Source organism: Chiloscyllium plagiosum, unplaced genomic scaffold (assembly GCF_037043375.1).
Source record: "Chiloscyllium plagiosum isolate Xiang-an unplaced genomic scaffold, Cpla_swu_hap1 HiC_scaffold_10, whole genome shotgun sequence".
Lineage (NCBI taxonomy): Eukaryota > Metazoa > Chordata > Chondrichthyes > Orectolobiformes > Hemiscylliidae > Chiloscyllium > Chiloscyllium plagiosum.
This window is the reverse complement of record NW_028270148.1, coordinates 36,132,065-36,157,001: the sequence shown is the minus strand read 5'-3', so window position 1 is coordinate 36,157,001 and position 24,937 is coordinate 36,132,065. Positions and strand designations below refer to the sequence as shown.

At 40.2% G+C, this 24,937-nt stretch overlaps 1 long non-coding RNA gene across 2 annotated transcripts in view; it reads right to left on the bottom strand.

Moving 5' to 3' along the window:
- Window positions 1-24,937, bottom strand: part of LOC122552744 (uncharacterized) — a 253,619-nt gene that overhangs the window by 58,332 nt on the left and 170,350 nt on the right. For both annotated transcript variants that reach the window (XR_015758409.1, XR_015758410.1), the window contains exon 2: window positions 12,646-12,801. This is a non-coding gene — a long non-coding RNA (uncharacterized LOC122552744). The remainder of the gene's footprint in view (window positions 1-12,645; window positions 12,802-24,937) is intronic.

Genomic DNA, 24,937 nt, shown 5'->3' with positions numbered 1-24,937 from the left:
TCACCTATCCCTGTCTGGGGTGGAGACTGGGGCACTGTGGATATTACCTACCTCTGGAAAGAAAACTGAAGAAGAAGATTCATTGATTGTTCACACCTTTGCAGCTAATTCAAGGGGTTGTGAGTTCAAGATACGGGGCAGACTAAACAAGTAATCTAAATTGAGATTTCAATACCAAGGGAAATCTACATTATTGTTTGCTTATTTTTGAATATTAAAAGCAGTCTACAGATGAAATATATTACAAATCTGGTGCATGTAAAATGTCTTCTTTCTTTCCTCCACCTATGTACAATGGCTGCTATTTTCAATTATAAAATGACAATGATGTACAAGGGCTTCATATAGAAGTAAATTGCTTTATAGACAAGAAAGGGGGAAGTGATGGCCTAATGGTATTATTGCTAGACCATTAATCAAGAGATGCAGATAACGTGCTAGGGACCTGGGTTCAACTCCTGCCATAGTAGAATTTGAATCCAAAAAACATCTGGAATTAGGAGTTCAACCATGATCATTGTCAGTTGTCAGGGAACAACCCATCTAGATCCCTTTAGGAAAGGAAATCTGCTGTCCTTACCTGGTCTGGCCTCTATGTAATTCCAGACCCACAGTAATGTGATTGACTCTTAACTGTCCTCCAAGCAATTAGGGATGGGCAATAATGCTGGTCTTCCCTGTGATGCCCACATCTTATGAATGAATCAACAAAATGAGTCTGGTTGATGTCAATTGATATCTTGTATGCCACAATAATGACCCAACTTATTTCCAGATGGTGGAGTTTGAACTTATCCAACCTTTTTCATAGGTCATCCTGATATAATTAGAATTGGCCATTGTTGTGGTAACCAGTAATAAATATCTCACTCATATTCTCATCTGATGCTACTACAAGTCAGAGAACAGATTGAAGTCTGGCCTGATTGCTATCTTTAGTATGTTAGTTGACATGGCGGTTATTCACTGAAACATAGTTGCATGAGACAACTGATCAGTAGTGTATTGCACAAAAGTCAAAAACAAAAAAAACTACCTAAATATACAGGGGAATTTGAAAAATCTTAAACACACAGCAAAACAAGTCTCAGCCCATTTCCTGATGTTATCTGTTACAGCGTTTCAAATCTTGTGAAATTGCTGCTCAATTCAAAATCTTAAAAATCAACTTACTATTTTGTCCCAGTCCTTTTTGTGAATTCTAAAGTCTTCTTCCATGAGTATTCACAAAACTCAGAGATTAGAATGTCTCAACTCTTAAAAACATGTCAATTTGTAATCAAACATTTCTGCTTTGGAAGGACTATAAACTAAACTTTTACACTGATGCGATTGTGATTTTCCTGAATCTCCAACACTGCTTTTTGATAGTGGAATAATATTTGTTTCTGACCTCAATCAAGTTTCCTCTAAACTGCCTTAAAACTTTTAACCTCTTCGTTTCACAAGCTAAAATCAATCCTTCATTATCCTGAAGCAAAAACAAGCTAATGGACTTCAACATTTACCCTGCATGTCATAAACCACCACAGTAAAAGCAATTTTCCATGAACACCCCAGGGTATCCCTGCTTTCTAACACATACTGAATTAGGTCACTGTTCTGGAAAGATTGTCAGATAAGAACATAGAACAGTACAGCACAGGAAGAGGGCCTTTGGTCCACCATGTCTGTGTGATCACGATGTCATTCTAAACTAATTCCATCTGTCTGCACACAGTCTATATCCCTCTATTCCCTGCCTGGTCATGGGTTTGTCTAAATGACTTTTAAACTTTGCTAACATATCTGCTTCTACCACTTCCCCTGGCAGCACATTCCAGGCACCTAACACCCTTTGTGTAAAAAAATTCTCTTGTGCATCTCCTTTAAACTTACTCATCGCACCTTAAACCTATGCCCCATAGTATTTGATCTGGGAAAAGGACTCCAACTATCCACCCTATCCATAGTTCTCAGAATTTTATATACTTCTATCAGGCCATCCCTCAGCTTCTGATGCTCTAATGAAAACAATCAAGTTTGTCCAACCTCTCCTTATAGTTAATGTACCCTAATCCAAACAATACCCTTGTAAAACGTTTGAAATCCTCCACATCCTTCCTACTATGTGGCAAACAGAAGTGCACATAATACTCCAAATGTGTTCTAACTAAAGGCTTGTACAGCTGTAATATAAACACTATATTCAATCCCCTGACTGATGAAAGAAAGCTGCACGTCTTCTTTACCAACATTTCCACTTGGGTTGCCACTTTCAGGGAACTATAGACTTGGACCCCAACATCCTTCTTTATATCAATATTTCTTAGGATCCTACCATTTACTTTATACTTTCCTCTTGCATTTGATCTCCCAAAATGCATCAAATCACACTTACTCCATCTGGCATTTATCCAGCCAACTTTTCAACTGACCTATATCCCGATCTGTATCCTTTGATAACCTTCCTCACTATCTGCAACTCTACCAATTTTCATGTCATCTGCAAACTTACTAATCAGACCACCTACATTTTCATCCAAATCATTTACATGTATGATAAACATCATAGGTGCCACCACTGATCCATACAATTATCACTGCTCACAGACCTCTAATCAGAAAAAGGCTCCTCCATTACTACCCTCTATCTTCTATGACCAAGCCAGTTTTGTATCCAACTTACCAACACACCATGGATACCATGCAACTTAATCTTCTGGACCAGCCTAACATGAGGGATTTTGTCTAATAACAACATAGTTTTTTTTAATAATAAACAAACAACTTTAACAGAAGTAACCAAAATGATATGCCTCTATTAAAAAAAATCAAAAATTACATATTTATTTATAAATTCATGCACAAAACACAGAGAATGATGGAGAAACTCAGCACATCCTGCAGCATCCGTGGAGTGAGAAACAATCAGTGTGTTGAGTCTAATGTAACTCTTCTTCTGAACTGAAAAGTGTTGGAAAATGTTTGTTTAATGCTTTTAGCAGAGGCAAAGAAAAATGTAAAATGGGTGCATATTAAAGTGTGAAAGAGACAGATTTGGTCCTGTCTCTAACAGCAAAGTAAACAAAACATGATGTGGAGGTGTCAGTGTTGGACTGGGGTGTAAAAGTTAAAAATCACACAACACCAGATTATAGTCCAACAGGTTTATTTGGAAGCACTCGTTTTCAGAGTGCTGTTCCTTCATCAAGTGGTTGTGGAGTTTAAGATCGTAAGACACAGAATTTTGCTAAAACTTCTGTTTAAATTCTGTGTCTTACAATCTTATACTCCACTACTACCTGATGAAGGAGCAGCGCTCCGAAAGCTAGTGCTTCCAAACAAACCTGTTGGGCTATAACCTGATGTTGTGCGATTTTTAACTTTAAACAAAACATAAACAAGATATGGCTGTGGAAGGGAAGGGGATAATGTAAGAAAAATGTAAGAAACACATAATGCAGTCAGTTTCTGAAGTTATTTCTGAGAAGATTGTTTGGTATAATTTGTTCAATTCAGGATCAGTTTGTTGCATTTCTGTTAGAGAGGATGTGCTAGACCTGTCAGACTAATTGTTTTTATCTATTTCACTCTTATTTAAACTTTTGAAAATTGTATTTGATAACTGATTTTCAATGTCATCTTTTCTTAGACTCTTCTTCTTCTCCAATTTTAGGGAACAGAGCTCTAGTCACACCGCAGTCTGGAAAAATAATTCAATATCATTTCAGATTCTTTTATCTCTACTGGTTGTTCCACCACCCACTGTGAGGACAATATTTTTGAAACAGCTAGCTCATTTCCCAACTTAAAATCAATTACTTCTATTTGGATTTGTTTCACTTTAGTTATGACTTTTCCATTCATTAAAGGCTGAACCTTATTTATGTTGACTAAGTATCAGATGTATCAGATTTTTTGAAGGGCTTTTTGCAATGAAGCTTAAAGAGATCCCTCACTGTATCTTACCAAACTCAGTTCATTAACTATCTAGTGCACCCCTATTGCACCCCTCTTGTTCAAAACTCGCTCCATGCGCTGTTCCCAAAAGAACTTGATAACTGTCGCAAAACCAGAATACTGGCAGTGTACCAGGTTTAAAAGGCTGCTGTGCACCAGATGAGCACTCGCATTCTGAAGTTATCCTGCTCACTTTCAGTCAGAAGATGTCAGAAAAGGGTAAAACAGCATTGTGTTTCTCCGACAGGGGCCTGGAAGTCCTTGTGGAGGGGATAGTGCAGAGGAAGGGCGTTGTCAGGACCTCTCTCACGTATCTTGCAGGTACCAGTGGGATATCCACAACTGAGGCAGAGAAATGGCTTGTTCTGCCAGAAGTCAACTCTATGGCTTCTGAGAAAGCATTGGCAAGGCTGTCTCCTACACACCCCATCCATAGCTCAAATACTGGCACTTTAGTAGGAAATCCATGCGGAGAAAGTTTGGGACAAAACATCTGGACTGCTGGCACTCAGAGGACTGATAGAGATTAATCACCTGCTCAGCAGCACTCAGAGGAGGATCCTGTGGTATTGATTATCAGGACTCTAACTACATACACAGGGAGGAACAGGAGCAGCATACAGATCTGTGAGATACAATCATCCCCATAGACCAGAGGCTACGTAATGGGGATCCAGCTGCTTCAACAGCAAAATCATCTGGTTGCATCCATGGACCATTTGTTCTTTCAAGTAAACTTGCAAGTAATGTTGAGACTGTAACCCTAGGCGCTTTTGTGTCCAGACAGTGTAACATACTGAAGGGCTTCTTGCCAGAGACAAGTGGACCCTCCTCAGCTTGAACGTCCAAAGGTCAGAAGCAGACAGGCAGATCAGAAGTGAAGGTGGAGAGCCTGGTCATCTCTGAGGTGTTCTGAGAGTAAACTCTAAGGGGCCTGTGTGTTGTTCCTCCACCATCTGACTGCCTGCTGGCACTGCCCTGTGTCAGTGTGAGGAAGTAGTACCAGGGTTGCACCGGGGTTTCCCATCCTTTGGTCCTAAGCACTACAGCTGGACCATGGAGTGCAGATATGTTCCCCTCTCCAGCAGATTCAGAGTTCAGACTGTGATATAGTTATAGAGTCATAGAGTCACACAGCATGGTAACAGACCCTTCTGTCCAACTATGTTCCCAATCATATTGCCAAGCTAAACTAGTTCCATCCTATGTTTGACCCATATCCCTTCAAATCTTTCTTATTCATGACCTTATCCAAATGACTTTTACTAGGGAAACTGATGAAGCAAAAAAATCAATAAATCCTTTGGATCCACTGAGATTCACTGGGTTATTAAAGGAAGTAGCTGCAATGATAGTAGCGGTATTAACAGTAATTTTCCAAGAACCCTTGGATTCTGGAAAAGTTCCACAGGATTGGGAAACTGCCAATGTAACATATCTATTTAATAGGGAATGGGCCAAAAATATGTAACTATGGGCCAGTTAGCTTAATATCTGTATTTGGGCAAATGTTAGAGTCTTTTATAAAGGATGTAATAGCAGAGTATTTACAATATACAATACGATCAAGCAGAGTCGGCATGGCTTCATGAAGGAAAAATCATACCTGACAAAATTACCTGAATTCTTTGAGGAAGTAACAAGAAAGCTAGATAAAGGGGAAGTTGTGGATGTAATATATCTATATTTTAAAACGGTGTTTGATAAGGTATCTGAAATAACTTCACAAAGGCCAGTATCTGTCAGCAAATCACCCTGTATTTGCACATTGAGAGTCTTTGACACTGATCTAGTTCCTTCAGAGCCAGCTGTCAGAGTGAACAGAACCTCTGGCATTCTGGATTAGTGGTGCTGGAAGAGCACAGCAGTTCAGGCAGCATCCAAGGAGCAGCAAAATCGACATTTCGGGCAAAAGCCCTTCATCAGGAATAAAGGCAGAGAGCCTGAAGCGTGGAGAGGAGGAAAAATTCTTCAAGGCAGGCATCCTTGCAAGAGGATTCGCAGTAGGGTTAAAATCAATGAGGTAAAAGAACCTCTGGCACTCCTGTTTATATTTGTCAGCCGGGGCTCCCCAATTGGACCAGATTAACAGTCCCAATCAGGGAACTCATGCTCTATGAGGTTCACCTGGCTGATCTCATTATAATCACTTCATCCCTCTCCCTCTGAATCCGAGGACAATGGCCTGATTATTTTGTCGCTCCTCTGGAAGTGCTTTAGCACCAGGTCAGGTTCCTTCAACTGTACTTCTGATTTGGGTGGTGTGAAACGCATAGTAGCTTGTCTCTTGAGCCTTTATTCTTTTCTTCACGTGGCAAAGATGTCGCGGCGACATGCACTATTTCAATCTCAGATTCCAAGTTATCTTTAATGCTTGATGGAGAGGGAAACCCTTGGATTCTGGATTCATGCCTAGCTGTCAGGAAGCTGGATATGTTTTGCTCCTGCATCGATTGCATGTTTACAGCTTTCATATGGTCCACATGCTTGTTGAGGACTGTCACACCTATCCAAAGTTTATATGTCAATGTTACTGACCTTACGTCGACAAAGCCTTATACCCATCCAGGGCCATTCTCATGGTTTTTACACCAAACTTCATCCCCTGAAGTAAACTATCGTTCTTGCTTAGCAGAGTCTTGTAGCTGGCATTGGTGTTCCTGATGTGATTTCACGTACATCTCACATGGTAGTAAATCTATGGAATTCTTTATGACGAGGCTGTTAAAGCTTCGGTCATTAAGTATATTCAAGGCTGAGCTAGACAGTTTTTTTTATATAATGGAAGCAAGAGTTAGAGGGAAAATGCAAGAAAGTAGAGTTGAGGATTATCACACAGCCATGATCTAATTGAATAATGGAACATACTTGATGGGTTGAATGGGATATTTCTGCTCCTATATCTTAAGGTTTTATGTCCAGTCTTACTACAATGGAAGCATGGTACTTTCGTTCTATCACTTTTTGCTTACAGCTTTTCTCCTTTGTTACTTGGATGTTTTTCTATCTATACTCTAAAACTAGTACCTCTTCCATCCACAATATTCTTGTAGATTTTCGCATGACTATCTTTCCATCTGTAATTGTCTGTATGGTATATCATAGGTATCTGTCAGAAGTGCTGATCCTCTGATCTTTGAAATTTGACATTGTAACTTCAGTAATTGAAACTATCAATCCAATAGCATGTTATTTTCCTTGCAAATTCTACAAATGTCTAATTAGATATCTTTCTTGTAGTTGTTTATGTGTTCATTCATAAGCTTTTTTAACAGTTTCATGATCAACAGATTGCTCTTCTAACAAGCTTACATACATAATCACAGCTCTTCTTGTCAAAATAATCTGCAACATTAAGATTCAAACATCTTATGATCACATTGTCTGCCCAGCTACCTTTTAAAATGAAGAGAAATACTTTCAGATTTCATCCTCAGTAAACTTGGGCTCCAAACATAGATTTTTGATTAAATTCTCCATTCATATCAGAACTATCCTCTGAGCTACTGCTGCTTCTGAACGTCTTTGCTCTAAGCTTTTCTCTGCCAACTCTTGTCAATTAATTTCCCTATCTTTTTCAAGTTCGAGTTTTTTAAATTCATTCCAACTTTCCATTTCATTTTCTCATTTCTGACTTTTTAAATTTCTTTTCCATTGGTGTTTGACTTTTGTCTCTTCCTTTTTCGTTTCTCTTTCTCTTTTTCCTCTAATACAAAAATAATTACTAAAATCTCTTTAAAGAGTTGCATGAACCATAAATCATGCAACTTAACACAATTTAACTCAAAGTCATTCAAGCATGACAACCCTAATAATCATATTCATCATACTGACAATTACTGTACTACTTATATTTATTACTTCTATAATTGCTTCGATGAATATACAACAACAAGTATTGTGATCCAAGGACAATTTACAATCACCTAATTAACCTTGTCAAAAGAATCAAAGCAAGATGACGGCAGAAGGGAAAGGTGAAGACTACATGGGGACATACTCAGACAATTAGATCCGGAGAGATGTTTCAAGCAGCACTTTGCACCATTACTTCCAGGCATTAAACTGAACTAGAGAAAGATCTTTTGTGAGATGCCTACAGCCTTTGTTTATAATTTCTCCTTCTTCTGAATGATGCTTTTTAACTTATCTCAAGTACACCATGCAAAACATTCAGGAAATCATTGTGTGGTTTTTAATTTTAGACTATAACCTAGTCAAATTAGCTGGGGTTTGAGCACAAAACAAACAGAAGTGCTTTAAGAGGTTATAATAAGACTCAGAAACACCAGAGGCCACAATGTTCCGAGTAGTCTACTCAGGAATGGAGAAGGCCATCTACTTTATATTTTACCCAGACTATATACAACATTAACCCAAAGGCATTTTTTTCCATTTGTGGACAATTTCCTTTGGTAGTTTCAGACTGAATATCATTAGAGGATGGATAAAACAATCTCTGTCTAGGCCAGGACTGAGTTGATTAAATATTCTATTTTTCTTCTCAGAGGTGCCTCTGTGAGACTGCTCCCTCAGGTTGGTCACAGTTGAATATTCTGATTTGATAGAAAGGTTGATGATTTTGTTTTGGATTGGTAAGCATTAGCAGATTACTATTAGCAAGAACGCTACGTGATTTTACAATTAATATTGACTTTAATGCCAGTAATTACAAAAAAGTTGAAAGGATATTTAAAATTTTATGTTTTCTGTCAGTTTACTTTGAAATAAAATATATTTTCCTTAAATCAAATGATAAATGATTTGGAGAATTTAATTAAAACTGACAGCATAGAGACTCAAAATAAATATGAAGTCTACAACCAGTGTAGGGATGAGTTGCATGACAGAAAGGGGCATGATAGAGGTGTTGCTGTAAAATAATCAAAATTGCAAATGATTTTCTCTGTCTGTGATTTCATCATTCAACTAATGGAGAAGATCATTTCTTTCAGTGACCTCCTTTCTCTTCCTCCCTATTTTGTAGTTCCTACTGTTATGCCTGAATAACTAACCAAATTGATTTGGTAACAACTAACTTTATTTCTGTATCTTCCAGAATAACAAAACAATTGAAGAGGATGCATTAAAGGACTATATGATATTAACTCCCATCAGGTAGCTATCTACAGCTTTTAACAACATGTTAAGTATCTTGCATGTCCCTACCAATTTATTAGCTCTGCTTAGATGAAGCACTTTTAAGTTACAGGATCAACTTTTTCCTTTTTTATTCATATCTTTGTGTTTCATTTTGAGACTGAATTGGTTTGACAACCTCAAGAACAATCTGTTCTGTTCCAGTTCTGTTAGCTTATTGTATACCCTGCAAGACAAAATTAAAATGATCACTGAAAATTAGATTAGATTCCCTACAGTATGGAAACAGGCCTTTGGCCCAACAAGTCCACACCAACCCTCCGAACAGTAACCTACCCAGACCCATTTCCCTCTGACTAATACACCTAACACTATGGGCAATTTAACATGGCCAATCCACCTGACCTGCACATCTTTGGACTGTGGGAGGCAACCAGAGTACCTGGAGGAAACCCACACAAACACAGGGAGAATGTGCAAACTCCACACAGACAGCCGCTCAAGGCCAGAATCGAACCTGGGACCTGTGCTAACCACTGAGCCACTGTACCACTCTAAAGCACAAAAATCAAACCATGTGTTGCTCGGTTTACATAAAGTGCACTCCACAGGTGACTGATCACTATTATTTCTCCTGTGCCTTCTGCTGTGGTGAGTGACCAAGTAGCACCCACTGTCTACAAGCCTGGATCATAACTGGGATTGAGTAGGAGCAGATATCTGGAGCTCCTCATCAGCACTATAGTTGATGCTACTTATGCTGCTGATGAGCAACATTTAATAACACTGCACTAATCTTATTTGTCACTAGTTGGTCATTAAACAACTGTCAATCCTTGTGAAGGAGAATAAGTTAGCTCTTATTTGCTAGTGTACAAACCAAACAGCTTCCAATAAACATATAATTCCATTATAAGTCACTTATCATGTTGAAGCAACATTTGCAATTCACTACTTTTCAGATCTCAAAGTTTCTAAATGATCAGATTCCCTACAGTGTGGAAACAGGCCCTTCAGCCCAACCACACCGACTCTCCGAAGAGTAACCCACACAGACCCACTTCCCCTCTGATTAATGCACCTAACACTATGGTCAATTTAGCATGGCCAATTTACCTAACCTGCACAACTTTGGACTGCTGGAGGAAACTGCAGCACCCGGACAAAACCCATGCAGACACGGGGAGAATGTGCAAACTCCACACAGACAGTCGCCCCAGGTTGGAATCGAACCTGGGACCCTGGTGCTGTGAGGCAGCAGTGCTGACCACTGAGCCACCATACCACCCCTAATATTTCAATAAAGTGGGGAAAAAGTACAACTGAGGATCTCTATTTAATTTTTCTATTCGGCCAATATGAGGAGTCTGACGAATGCTGTTCTTCAGAAGATGGATGTTGAGGTTGCCCACCCTCTTCCCAAAATCTCATTTCCAATCCTTCCCAGACAGCTACCTTGTAAAAGACACAGCAAACAACAATGAGACAAGGGAACCATGTGGGAGCATGCTGCAGCATCTCCAGAAATCTATCATGGCAGAAATCCTTACCTGCAGAGCTCCTGTATTTTTACCTCCCCAGTTGACAATTAAGTCTTGTGGTAGTCATGTTCCGCTGCTGAATCGGCAACCCAAACTGAAGTGATGTACTATGAAAGCAAAGGATTTACTTTGACTTCCGGATAACATCTTGATATTTCATTGTTTCCCCCAAATGTTGCTGAAAGCCTTTATAATGAAACATTATGAATTCATTGGTATGGTCACAGATAAATTGAATGAAATCTGAGGGAATGCAATTTTTTTATTTGGAAAGGTCAGCTGGTTCACGGTAGGAATCCTACCAAAATGTGAAATGCATATTTACTGTGCTCTTCAATTTGAAAGAAAAAGCACAATAGAATGAAATAATCCAGCCCACATGAATGGAATCAATGACTTCATCAATGAAAGCTGGATTGACACCCTGGCCAATTCTTCAGAAGTCCCCAGTTTCAGCCCACAATAAATTATTTTTATTGAAGTTGAAATCTGTACTGAAAACCACTGGCAGAGAGTTTCAGCAATTGATCTGTTCTTTAGCATTCAGTGCTGAAGGTGGCATGATTCATTCAGCCTTTAAGGCAAAATTGTCAAAAGCACTGTACTTGCAAGCTACTGTGAACACAACGTATTCCCTAAACTCCTTGGCAGCTAAATTCCTTGGTCCCCATCAAACAGCACAGGGATCATGGTGCATGATTAACTCATAACAGTCAATTGTCATGCTGGCTGGATGCCAACGTCATGCAGCCGGTTCATTTCAATAATTTCTGCATCCAATCAGTGTTAACTGCTCTGTTGGTTGGCTGTAAGCCAATAAGAGGACCATATTTTGAACGGAAAGCACCATTTAAAGTGAGCTGAAAATGTGTTGCTGGAAAAGCGCAGCAGGTCAGGCAGCATCCAAGGAGCAGGAGAATCGACGTTTCGGGCATGAGCCCTTCTTCAGGAGGGCTTCACCATTTAAAGTGAGCCTGCATTTTGCTTCAAGCTAAACTTATTGGGGAGGTGCACTGCATCTGAAGCAGGTACTGGCAGTCATTCAATAAATGGGTCTGACCTGGAAAGCACTGAAGAATAGCACAGCATGTGAGACAACAGCTTCAAGATAGCCATGGAGTTCAATGCAAGGGATCAAATCCTGATGATCTGCGTATAGTGCCATAAGAAGTTCAATGACCTCACACAAGCTGTCAAGGTCAATGAATACCATATTTAAATATCACGTCATGTTTTGAAAAGGCTCCATAAAAAAGAAAGTTGCAAGTATTACGAAATGCTTGGTGCATGGGAAACCTGTTGGATCGTGCACAATCAACATACTCATTGTTTTTATATATATACACACACACACCTTTCAATACATTCCTATCCTGTAAACGTTTTAACCTTTGGTTCCTCTTGTTCAATTTCTGCCTCCACTTCCCCTCAGGTTCTCATATCCCTATCACTCTCCTTTAAGGTCTACCCACCAAAACTAACAAAACTCCCTGCAAGGATATCTACTCTGGTCCTCTTCAGTTTATACAAGTCCCATATTCCATAGAAAGAGTCCCTATGTGCCAGAGATCTAATGCTCAACCTCCTACTGCCCAGCCACGTTTTCAATCCCCAATTCCACTATTTCTATGCTCATTAGCATGTGGGGCCAGGACTGATCCCGAGACAACTACTTTAGAGGTCCATCCCCTTAACTGCTCCCTACTGTTGCAAGCTGCCTGCCAGTCCCTGTCTGTTAAATAGTAATGCAATTCACATTAGCTGGCAGCCTGTAAGTCAGGGCTAAAGTCAGTGAGTATCTGCTAAGAAAACAATCAGCAGCATTGTGCAGTGCACTACAGCAGCCTCCAAGTAAACAAAAAGTGAGTAAACACTAAGAAATCAAGCCATGTACCATAAGATGCATCCTGTGCAGATATATGTGTATTCCTGCTTGCAAAGTGACCTCGCAAATTTTAGGTGTCCTTCATCGTCAAAATAAAATTTGATGGGCTGAAGTGGTGTGAGTTGAACTGAGAGCAGGCATAACAGTGTAGTGAGGTGGTGGCTTGCCAATTCTTACCTCTGTGGACAAAGTCTCAAGGAGGATTACAGTCATGGAGCACACAGAGGCATCATTGTGAAGAAGCAGTTGGAAGCATTTGCTAAGCTGCAGTCCCCAGGTCCTTGCTCTGATTTATATCTTGTGCCATCTACAGTCTCAGGAAGGAGTGGCGAACTGGAAGTAGCATACAACAAAAGGTGAGTCAGAGCTTTAATGAGATGCAAATACTAGTAATAAGGTGGCATGGAAATAAAGCCACTCAACAGCGAGATTCTAAAATCATCATTTAAGGCTTCAGAGGAAAATCACAAAAATCTTTCTTAATGTGAGATTCTTATTTTTCATTCTCTTCATATTTTCCCATCTTGCTTGCCATTGCTGACACCACATCAGAGGGGAAATTCTGCTTATGTAGATGCTCACACAAGAGAATGCCCAAGGTTGAATACTTGGTTTTCGTTCATAAATGACATGATTTAATTTATAAATTTCGGTTTGAATTATTTATTTTATGGTGGTAGTTATCTTAATGATTCCAGTCTGCCAGCCACAATGCTGGGCAGGTAGCTGTTGCTGAATTTCACCCAGCTCTGGCAAGATGGGTAGATGACAGATTATTTCAGAGAACTGACCCAACACTCTTATCTCCGATCGTGCTTCAGGTCCCATCTTCAAATTCTCTCCGCGGGTCTGTATTGTGTAGCTATCCAGATGCACTTTAATCTCCTCTTGTCTACACTTTGCTATTCTTCAGGATTATCAGTTTGATTGAAGTTAATTGAATTTTACTCCTTTCTGTCCACTCTACTAATTGTTTAAGCTGACATTTTCAGTCCACTGGTGAAAATAAACTTAACATCATGCTAAATGTTAGAATTAATATGCTGCTCAAATGTCCTGTCTACTATGTTGTACATATCGCAGGATATTGTACAAATTATAGCCTATCAGTCCAATTCTTGTCTTATTGTACATCATTAATTTGAATTGCCATTTCCATTATAATCATGACCAAACAGTGAAAAACAGCACATAATTAATAGAAACATAAAATTCACAAACAAGACAGATGAGTATCACCAGTGTGTGTTAATTATGTGTTAAATAAGAAAACATTTTTTTTTGAAGGCACTTGCTGTGTATATTCATCTATACATGTATGAACAGCTGCACAGCAAGATGGTGGAAGGCTGTCAGCAGTAATACCTTTAGCACTTACAAGTGAGTCAGTGTATTAATTATTCATTTGACTGCTGAAACCAGACACTGCCATCATCAGCAATGATGGTGGTGTGAGGTTGCCGAAAAGAAATATGTTACTGGTGCCATTTTAAAGATTTAGCCTCATGTTACCATGGGACAGTAAAAGACAAATATAAGCTCAAGCTAGTTGGAGCAACATTTGCTATACAAAGGAAGTGATGGAACAAATAAATGGAGATGTAGATCAGGAAATTGATTTTATTTGTGTCAGTATTTTCGACATCAAGAGTCCCATCAATTTAGTGCTCCAAATAGTGTGGTGCACACAAATGTTTGTAAGTAAATCATGCTGGACATCATAATGATGTCCGGTGAATGGCCATTGATGTGTACAGATGAAGCAGCTCAGAAATGTAAAATCCTGTGGAGGCTGGAAATCTGAAAGAAATACAGAAAATGATAGGGAAACTCAACACGTCTGGCAGCACCTGTGGAGAGAGAAATGGACATGATAAGCTGCTGTCTTGGATCTCACTGTTTCAATTAACACGCTTTCTTAATCTTGCAGAGCTGAAAACATGGTCAGCAGCAAGGAGAACAACTCATAATGATATTAAATAGACCTAAACTAGCTGGTTATCAATTCATTTTGGTTGTTGCTTTGATTCAATTATGGTGTAGTACTTTTGACTGTTGTTTACGGCTGTAAATGTTTACAGGGTATGTGATTTTATGATGATTTGAAGGCTTATGCACAAACCAACATGGTCAAACATGGGTTCACTAAGAAGCATTTCCTTGAAGAGTGAACAGAGGGCACACAGTGCATGACAAACTTCTGGCTGAGGAGTGTTCTCAACAGGAGGCCAGTCATCCCAATGTTTTCAAGAAGCAATTCTCTTCCCTGAACTTCGTGAAGGATCAATACATGAGATGTCTGCACTTCAGAAAGGGCTTACTCCCAGAAACAAGTGTCTGAGCTAACACAGCAACCCCAAGCAATTTAAGGACAGCATTATCAGTTTTTGTGACAGTGACTGTGGAGAAGAACTTTACTGTGTTAGGTTCCTTCCAAGCTAGAATGGCAGATATTTGCAAAATTTTGCAATTAACTACACATTCTCATGTGAGATAGGGCAATGAGGGTGTCAAGTCAATTACAGCTATGTTTGATTATCTCTTGCCACAGAGAATCAAATGAAACAAACATGCAGCTTCACCAGGATTACAGACTACTATGAAGTGCTACTACAAAGTATACACAACATGCTATGTACATATTGTGTACATAGTGTACAATGTTGTATGTCAACCCCGACCCATAATGGAACCAAAATGTAGCTCCACTCCCTCACAGTCCAATTCATGTGCAACCATATATAGCAAATCGTGAAGATTGTGCAGCATTCCAACGTCTGTGCTGCATTTGAGCACTGAACTAAAACATGGGCTAATCACAGATGGCACAGCTATGTTGGTCTGCAACTGACAAAAACATGTCTGGCAATGAGATAAATCAGATATGACAAAACAAAACAAAACACCTGCACAAGTGGGTGTGCTGAATCAATCCTTCTATTGACTGGACAGCTCCAGAAGAGACCTGCAGTCTTCAGAAGATTCATAGCAGTGAACTGCAGGCTACTCAACCTCACCATCAGTCCTAGCTACCAGCTATACTTGAGCACCTGAGGGCAAGCAATATGAGGAAAAGGAAGAAACAGAGAAGGGGAACTGGCAGCTTAGTCAATTTCTGACTGCTTCATAGCCATCCTGTTCCTGCAGACGGATCCATGTGTAAAATCAATTCTCAACATCAAATGCAACTGTGTTTCTTTATTCACCAACAGTAACAAATTTTACTTTTAATTTTACCTTCTCTCAATCACTGAGACTGACCTTCTCTTAGACACAGCATGGCACAATGCAACAATAAAAGCCAACACAAAACAAACACTCTAAACCAAATTTTTAAGTGAAATCATGCCATATAATTGTAGATTTGCAATTTTTAACTTATTAATCAAGGAATCAAATGGAATAACTTCAGAAAAGTAGGTATTAAAATTTGAGAAACATATTTAACTCCATTACATCTTTCCATACTCCAAAAGGCCTCAAAGTGAACCATCTTGAGTTTCATATGTAACCTACAGAGAAAGTTAAAACAACTATGAAAAATATTAGAATATCCTACTTGTAACACAGGGACAGAAATTGTCAACTCCTGACACATTCACTGAAGAAATTCAAATCTCCCTGGAATTAGGGAAATTGACAAAGATATAATAGTTCATCTTCCCAAAACAAAGAATGAATTCACAAAGTTCAATGAACTTTTCTATTCCTCAGAATGTAGTCTGTCAAGGGAGAAATTGAATTGCGTATTTGATTACTTTGCACTATTCTCCCTGTCTCCAGAACAAAGGGTAAATTGGAACATTATTTTCTATAGGGTAAATCCTGAACACCACCAGAGCCCTGCAAGAAAATTAACCTCCCATATTTGCTAGGTTAATCATCTTAAGTCAATATTGTGAAGCCAATTTTCCATTGGCAGTGGAAATGGGGGAGTTTGTGTTGCTGAAAGCAGGATAAGGACCTACGGGAATTTCCAAGGCCCCTTTCATTGGCACATTTCCAACATTGATTCATCTAAGCACTGGAAGAGTTAAGGTCAGTAGTGTTGCTGGGGCAGACTGAAGTATCTGTTCATTGAAGAGGAACTATTAGTGCCGGTGCTATAGATTTGTTTGGATTGCAGTGTCCTGGAAGTGAACAAGAAACTTAAAAACATGGAGTGAGGGAGGTCAAAGTCCTGGAAGATAAGCAAGAATTGATCATGTGAATTATTTGGTTGTGACAACCAGCATCCTTAAATCTCTAAACGACAAGGGAAATCGATACAGAATCACTGAATCATTGAGGTGCAGAAAGAGGCCATTTGGCCCAATGAGCCTGTACTGACTTTATTACTTAGTTTAGATCAGAGTGGTGCTGGAAAAGCACAGCAGGTCAGGCAGCATCCGAAGAGCTTAGTGCCAATCTCTTCTGTTTTCCCAACGTTCCTTCACATCATTACAATGCAAAAAAAGTCTAGTGCTCTCTTGAAGGACTCAATTGAACTTGCCTCCACCACAGAGGCAGTACATCCCATAATCTAACAACTCATTGTGTGGAAAAGTCTTTCTCACATCACCCTTCCTTCGTTAGCAAATTAAATCTATTCCGCCTCTTTTACAAGCAGAACAGGCTTCACCCTATCGATTCTATACAGCCTGTTGATGATTTAATAAATCTCAATGAGATCTCCTCTCACCCTTCTTTTCTCCAGGAAGAACCGTTCCAAATTCTTCAATCTATCCTTATAACTGAAGTTTCTCATCCCTGGAATCATTCTAGTAAATCATTTCTACACTTTGTCAATGTATTTGCATCTTTCCTATAATGTGTTGGCCACACCTGTACAAAAGATGCCAGGTGAGGTCTAATAAGTGTTGGATACAAGTTCAACATTATTCTGCATGCTTTATTTACCGCTCTACCTGTCCTGCCACCTCTACATATAAACCCAGGTCCCTTTACTCCTGTACCCCCTATTTTGTGCTGGTTTTCGGTGTTCTTCCAACCAAAGTGCATCATCTCTCACTTCTCTGCACTGAATCTCAGCTGCCACCTATCTGCCTACTCAACGAATTTGTCAATGTCCTTCCAGAGTTCTTCTCACAGTTTACAATTATTCCATGTTTATTGCCACCTGCAAACGTTGAAATTGTCTGCTGCATATCCATATCATTAACATATATCGGGAAAAGCAAGGGTCTCAATGTCGATCCTTGGGGAACTCTAGTACAAACTCTCCTCCAGCCCAAAAATTATCCATTGACCATTATCCCTGTTTTCTATTACTCAGCCCATTTTCATGATCCAAGGTCAAGACAGTGTCTGCTATTAAAATTTAGTTCTTGCAGATGTTCAAAATGTTTAGGACATTGAACAAGATCATGAAGTAAATATCTGCAAGGGTTGTTTTAGTTTTCTGCTGAAGTGAGGCAAACTTTCATTTCAACAAACTGAATATTCATGTTGCACTCTTACTAATTTTTGGGTATCTCCTTTGTCTATCTAATCCTATCACATTCTCAGGATGTCCTTAACTGATGTTAACTGCGAAGGTTCCATCAGAAACTAGACTACATGGAAGGTTAAAAGAATGTTTCAGATTGATTAGTCAATATATTCTTGCAATATCCATCAATCAAGATAGAGATCATATTAACATAAGTACAACATACTATGTGCTATTGGGGACTAGTTCCAAATTTGGGAAGCTGTCTCTGATATAGTTATAGTCATGGAATAATACCTCATGGACAATGTCCCAGGAATGTTCTATCCCACCAGCCGTACAGACCCAGCAAGTGGTGGCACAGTGGTATACAGCCTGGAGGGAGTTCCCCTGGGAGTCCTCAACATTGACTCTGGACCCAATGAAGCCTGAAAGTAAAGATGGGCAAGGAAACTTCATGCTGATTACCACATACTGTCCTCCCTCAGCTGATGAATCAGTATTCCTCCATGTTGAATAACACTTGGAGGAAGCACTGAGGGTTGCAAGGGCACAAAATGAGCTTTAGATGGGGATTTCTATGTGCACTATCAATGGTAGCACACGTGTAGAAATACTGATCAAGCTGCTTAGGTCCCAACGGACATTGCTGCTAGACTGGGTCAGCAGTAGGTGGTGAGGGAACCAACATGAGGGAGAAACATACTTGACCTCATCTTTACCAATCTGCTGGCTGCAGATGCATCTGTTCATGACAGTATCAATAAGAGTGACCACCGCACAGTCCTTGTGGAGACAAAGTCCTGCTTTCACATTGAGAATACCTTATATCGTGTTGTGTGGCACTATCACTATGTTAAATGGGACAGACTTCAAACAGATCTAGCAACCCAAGACTGGGCACCCATAAGATGCTGCGTTCCATCAACAGTAGTAGAATTATGCTCCCACACTGTCCACAGTGTCACAGCTTGGCATATTCCCCACTCAATCATCACCATCAAGCCAGGTGATCAACGTGTTTCAAAGGAAATTGCGGGAAGGCATGTCAGGAGCAGTACTTGGCATACCTAAAAATGAGTTTCAACCTGATGAAGCCACCAAACAGGACTACTTGCATGCCAAACAGCATAAGCAGCAAATGATAGACAGAGCTAGATAGATAAATGATCCCAAAACCAAAGGGTTAGATCTAAGCTCTGCATTCCTGCCACGTCAGTCATGAATGGTGATGGGCTCCACAAATATCCCCACTCCCAATGATGGAAGAGTGCAACACATCAGTGCAAAAGATAAGACTAAAGCATTCACAGCAATCATTGGTCAGAACTAGTAAATATGGAGATATAGAATCATAGAGTCATACAGCATGATAACAGACTCTTCAGTCCAACTTGTCCATGCCGACCAGCTTTTCCAAACTAAACTAGCCCCATTTGCCTGCATCTGGCCCTTATCCCTCTAAACCTTTCCTATTGTTGTACCTGTCGAAATGTCTTTGAAATGTTGTAACTGTGTACCTGTCTTTACCACTTCCTCTGGCACTTCATTTGGGCTGAAGGGTCATTTCTGTGCTGTATAACTGTTTGATTCTGTAACTGCCAAGTGGATGATCCATTGGTGAGCTTCCGTTGAAGTGCTGGTGTTCTGTCCTGCTTTCCGTTTATGTGTGTTGGTCTGTTAAGGTGATATAATTTCGGTTCTTTGTCTCAGAAAATACCCTGCAAGGACTGTAACAAACACTACATTGGACAGACAGGCAGAAAGCTAGCCACCAGGATACATGAGCACCAACTAGCCACCAAAAGACATGACCAGCTATCACTGGTAGTCCTTACACACAGACGAAGAAGGACACTACTTTGACTAGGACAACACATCCATCTAAGGACAGGCTACACAGACACATGCATGGAAATTCCTAGAGGCCTGGCATTCAAACTGGAACTCCATCAATAAACACATTGATTTGGACTGCACTTACCAACCTCTGAGAAAAAGAACCAGATATTATATCATCCACCTTACTAGACCAAGAAAGATAAATAGAAAGCGCGACAGAACACTTCAATGGAGGCTCACTGATGATGTTACCTAGTATGGTGATGAAACGTCTGAGAACAAACCTACCAGCTCAGTGAGCAAACTTACAACCTGAACCTCAACCTGAGCTACAAACCTTCTCAAAAATCACAAAATTACAGATTCCAGTTTTCAGCCACTTCAATTCACTCCATGTGATATCAAGAAAGGGTTGGAGACACTGGATAATGCAAAAACTATGGATAACATTTTGGCAAAAGTACTGAAGATGTGCTCCAGAACTTGTCATTTTCCTAGCCAAGCTCTTCCAGTAGTTACATCACTGGCCTCTATCCAGCAATGTGCAAAATTGCCCACGTATGTTCTGTACACAAAAAGCAGGAGAAATCCAACCTAGCCAATTACTGCCACATTAGTCTACACTCAATCATCAGTAAACTGATGGAAGGTGTCATCAACAGTGCTATCAAGTAGCATCTACTCAGAATAAACTGCTCAGTGATGTCCAGTTTGGACTCTGGCAGGACAACTCAGTTTTTGATCTCATTACAGCCCTGGTTCAAACATGGACTTAAGAGCTGAATTCCAGAGGTGAGGTGAAGGTGACAGCCTTTGACATCAAAGCTGCATTCGACCAAAAGTGGCACCGAAGCCCCCTAGCATAACTGGAATCAATGACTATCATGGAGCAAACTCTCCCCTGATTTATACCTGGCAGTTGGGAAGATGCTTGTGGTTATTGGAAATCAATCATCTCAGCTTCAGGATATCTTTACAGGGGTTCCTCAGGGTAATGCTTGAGGCCCAATCACCTCCTGCTGCTTCATCAATGACCTTCCCTCCATCATAAGATCAGAAATGCTGATGCTCGCTGATGATTACACAATGTTCAGCACCATTCACAACGCTACGGATACTGAAGCCGCCCATGTTCAAATACAACAAGATCTGGAGGATATCCAGACCTGGACTGACAAGTGGCAGGCAACAATACTCATAGAATCATAGAAATCCTACAGTGTAGAAACAGGCCATTTGGACCATCAGGTCCATACCAATCCTCTGAAAATCATCCTATCCAGACCCATTATCCCCTTAGCCCTGCATTTACCATGACTAATCCATTGAACCTGCACCTCCCTTGACACTAAAAAGCAATGTAGCATGGCCACTCCACGTAAGCTGTATGTCTTTGGTCTGTGGGAGGAAACCAGAACACCTGGAGGAAACCCACGCGGACATGGGGAGAATGTGCAAACTCCACACAGACAGTCGTCTGAGCCTGGAATCAAACCCGAGACTCTGGCATTTTGAGGCAATAGTACTAACCATTGAGCCATCATGCCACCCACAACTGCACCACACAAATGCCAGGTAATGACCATCTCCAATAAGAGACAATCTACCCACTGCCCACTGACATTCAACAATGTTACCATCACTGAATCCTCTACTATCAACATCCTGAGGGTTAGCATTGTCCAGAAACGCAACTGGTGTCGCCACATAAACACAATGGTTACAAGACCAGGTCACAGGCTAGGAATACTGTCGAAAGTAACTCACCTCCGACTCCCCAAAGCCTGTCCACCAGCTACAGGACAAAAATCAGGACAGTAATGGAATACTCACTTGCCTGTATAGGTACAACTCCAACAATACTCAAGAAGCTTGATATGACTCAAGACAAAGCAACCCACTTGATTGGTACCACATCCACAAGCATCCACTCCCTTCACCACTGATACTCAATAGCACCAGTGTGTACTATCTACAAGATGCACCGCAGAAATTCACCAAAGATCTTTAGCTAGCGACTTTCCAAACTCATGACCACTTCCACCGAGAAGGAACAAGGACAGCAGACACCTGGGAACATGACCACCTGCAAGTTGCCCTCCAAGCCACTCATCATCCTGACTTGGAAATATACTGCAGTTCCTTCACTGTTGCTGGGTCAAAATCTTGGAATTCCCTCCCTAAGGGCATTGTGGGCCAACCTACAGCACATGGACTGCAGAGGTTCAAGAAGGCAGCTCACCACCAACTCCTCGAGGACAATTAGGGCCAGCCAATAAATGCCATCCCAGCCAGTGATGCTTATATCCCATGAGTGAATAAAAAAAGTTATGTCTCGAATTGCCATCATTTTGTAAGGTTTTCAGTCAATTTGAAATAATGCCTTATGACGCAGAGAACACATCACAATTCTTTTGGATAAAACTCAATTTGAATCACGCTGGGAATGCAGATGTTTCAGTTGAGTTGGCTTTTAAGTAACTTAAGTTTTAGGCTGTAAGTACTTGTTTACCATTTCATCAAATTGTCACTCAGTAATGTTCAATTAATGAGGCTGTTGCCAATACAATCAACATTGTGTTATAGTGAAATTATGCTGAATCAAAACTTATTTTTAGATAAAATTGTAAAACACGTTCTGACTAAATTTTTTTCTCAACTCTCTCAACCTTATTATTTCTCTTATCTTTGGACCATTCTTGTTTTTATTTTTTAAAGATTGATATCATATTTTTACCAATCTATTTCTTTAAAATGATAATTTCATAAAACTTTGTTCACCTTATTCTCTATAGGTTAGATTAGATTACTTACAGTGTGGAAACAGGCCCTTCGGCCCAACAAGTCCACACCAACCTGGTGAAGCGCAAACCACCCAGACCCCTTCCCCTACATTTACCCCTTACCTAACACTACGGGCAATTTAGCGTGGCCAATTCACCTGACCTGCACATTTTTGGACTGTGGCAGGAAACAGGAGCACCCGGAGGAAACCCACGCAGACCCGGGTGCAAACTCCACACAGTCAGTCGCCTGAGGCAGGAATTGAACCCGGGTCTCAGGCGCTGTGAGGCAACAGTGCTAACCACTGTGCCACTGTGCCACCCACTTTGCAGGTCTCACTATTCATTTTGAAAGAGCAAGCAATTTTGGAAAATCCCCCACTTGATAGATTAACAAGCAGTTCTTATGGCTACCTATTCAACCAACCACATGCAACATTTATGTTTTAATATGTTTACACCGTAGGCCAATCTTTGATTTATTTTAATTGATCTATCTTTCTATTAGTTATCACATCTCACACATCATCAACTGCACATGGACAAATTTAAATTACATTTGAAGACCCAGAGGATATGAATGCAAGAATAATAATCTTTAAATAGCAGAAAGCCTTATCAAATAAACAGAATGATTACAGCCCAGAAAAAGGCCATTCAGCCTGACTCATCTGATGGAGCATTTCACTTCAAGCAATACCCATTTCTCCTCCCTTCAACCTTTTACATTCTGCCTTTACAGATAATGATCCAACTTCCTCTTGCATGCCTCAAGCAGTGCATTCCAGATCCTAGCCACTCAGCGTGGACAAGTCTTTCCTCATGTTACTAATGTTTCTTTTGGCAATTACCTTCAATTGGTGACTTCAGGTTCTTGATCTTCCAACCAAAATGTTTCATACCAGTTTCTCCTCATCTACTCAGTACAGACCTCATGATCTTGAATACCTTCTACCTCTTCTTCTCCAAAGAGTTGTGAGTCAGGAACTGTCTTCCTCTGGGACAGTGCAAGTGTCAATGGTGGTCTTTGAATCTTTCTAAAACAAAGGTTCAGAGCAAAGGAGATGAAAGTTCACTGGGGTAGGCAGGAAAATGGGGTAATCAGATGAGTCACGATCTCCTTGTCTCTATCATAAATGGGTGACCCTTTACTTTTAAACATTGATTGGTAGTTCTAGATCCTCCAGCAAGATGTAATATACCTTCAACATGTACTCTGTCAAGGCCTCTCAGGATTTTGTGTGTTTCAATTAAGTCACCTCTTAATCTCCTAAACTCCAGTGGATACGAGGCTTGCCTGTTCAACCTTCATAAGACAACCTGTCCATTTTAGTTATTAGTCTATTAAACCTTTTCTGAACTGATTTCAACAAATTTACATTCTCCCTTAAATAAGGAGGCCAATGCTATACACAGCACTCCAGGTGTGGTCTCTCCAATGCCATGTATAATTAAAGCATGACTTCTCTACTTTTGCATTCAATTCCTCTCAAAATAAACTATAACAGCTTATTAAGTCTCCAAATTACTTTGCTGTATACTAACCTTTTGTGGTTCATACACAAAGACACCCTGATCTCTCTTTATGTCAGACCTCTGCAACTTCACACCATTTAGATATTATGCTTATTTTTTAATCCAAAATGGACAATTTCACATTTTTCCACTTGCCAGATACGTGCCCACTTGGTTCACTTATCTCTCTATATATAGTTCCTTTCAATATCCTCTTTAACAAGTTAGAATGGGATGAGGATTTGGTCACCAGGAAGGGGGAAACTTGAATAGTGTGAAAAGTGTAGAAGTTGGGTGTATAACTGATGGAACAACCAGAAAATGGAATCAGAAATAAAAATGGAATGACTGGTGGGCGCGAGGGGGGGGGGGGGACTTTGAACTGGAGGGAAGGGCAATTGGGAATATTGATTGGATTTTCAGTGACTATTGTAGGGAGTAGTGGGGTGGCAATAATATGATTTTCCAATCTCAGAGTTGAAAGTTTAGGGCCAAAGGGAGGAGAAAATTGAAGGGCTTGTGATAGGCAGGAATCCAGGATATTGGTTGGGGCAGGGAGAGTTAAATCGGCCTGCTTGTGGTGTGGACAGGGAAAATCAGAGGGTGGTGGTCAGAATATGTGTATTGGAGTCGGCAGGGGGTAGGCAAGGGCAGATCTTGACTTGCTGCTTTTCCTTTCGAGTCTGTGCAGCAACCACTGGAGGTTACTATTCTTGCTCAGGTTGCTAATGAGATTGTAATTGTTCTCTTCTTCCCGATTATCTTTGCATTTGAAGCAATTGCACAAGGAGCCCAGCCAGGATGATGTCCATGTCAAATGTGTGAGTAGATAATTGGGGTGGGGAATTTCAGAAAGCAAACAGTGCCTTCATGTTAATCATAATAATACCTCAAGTTA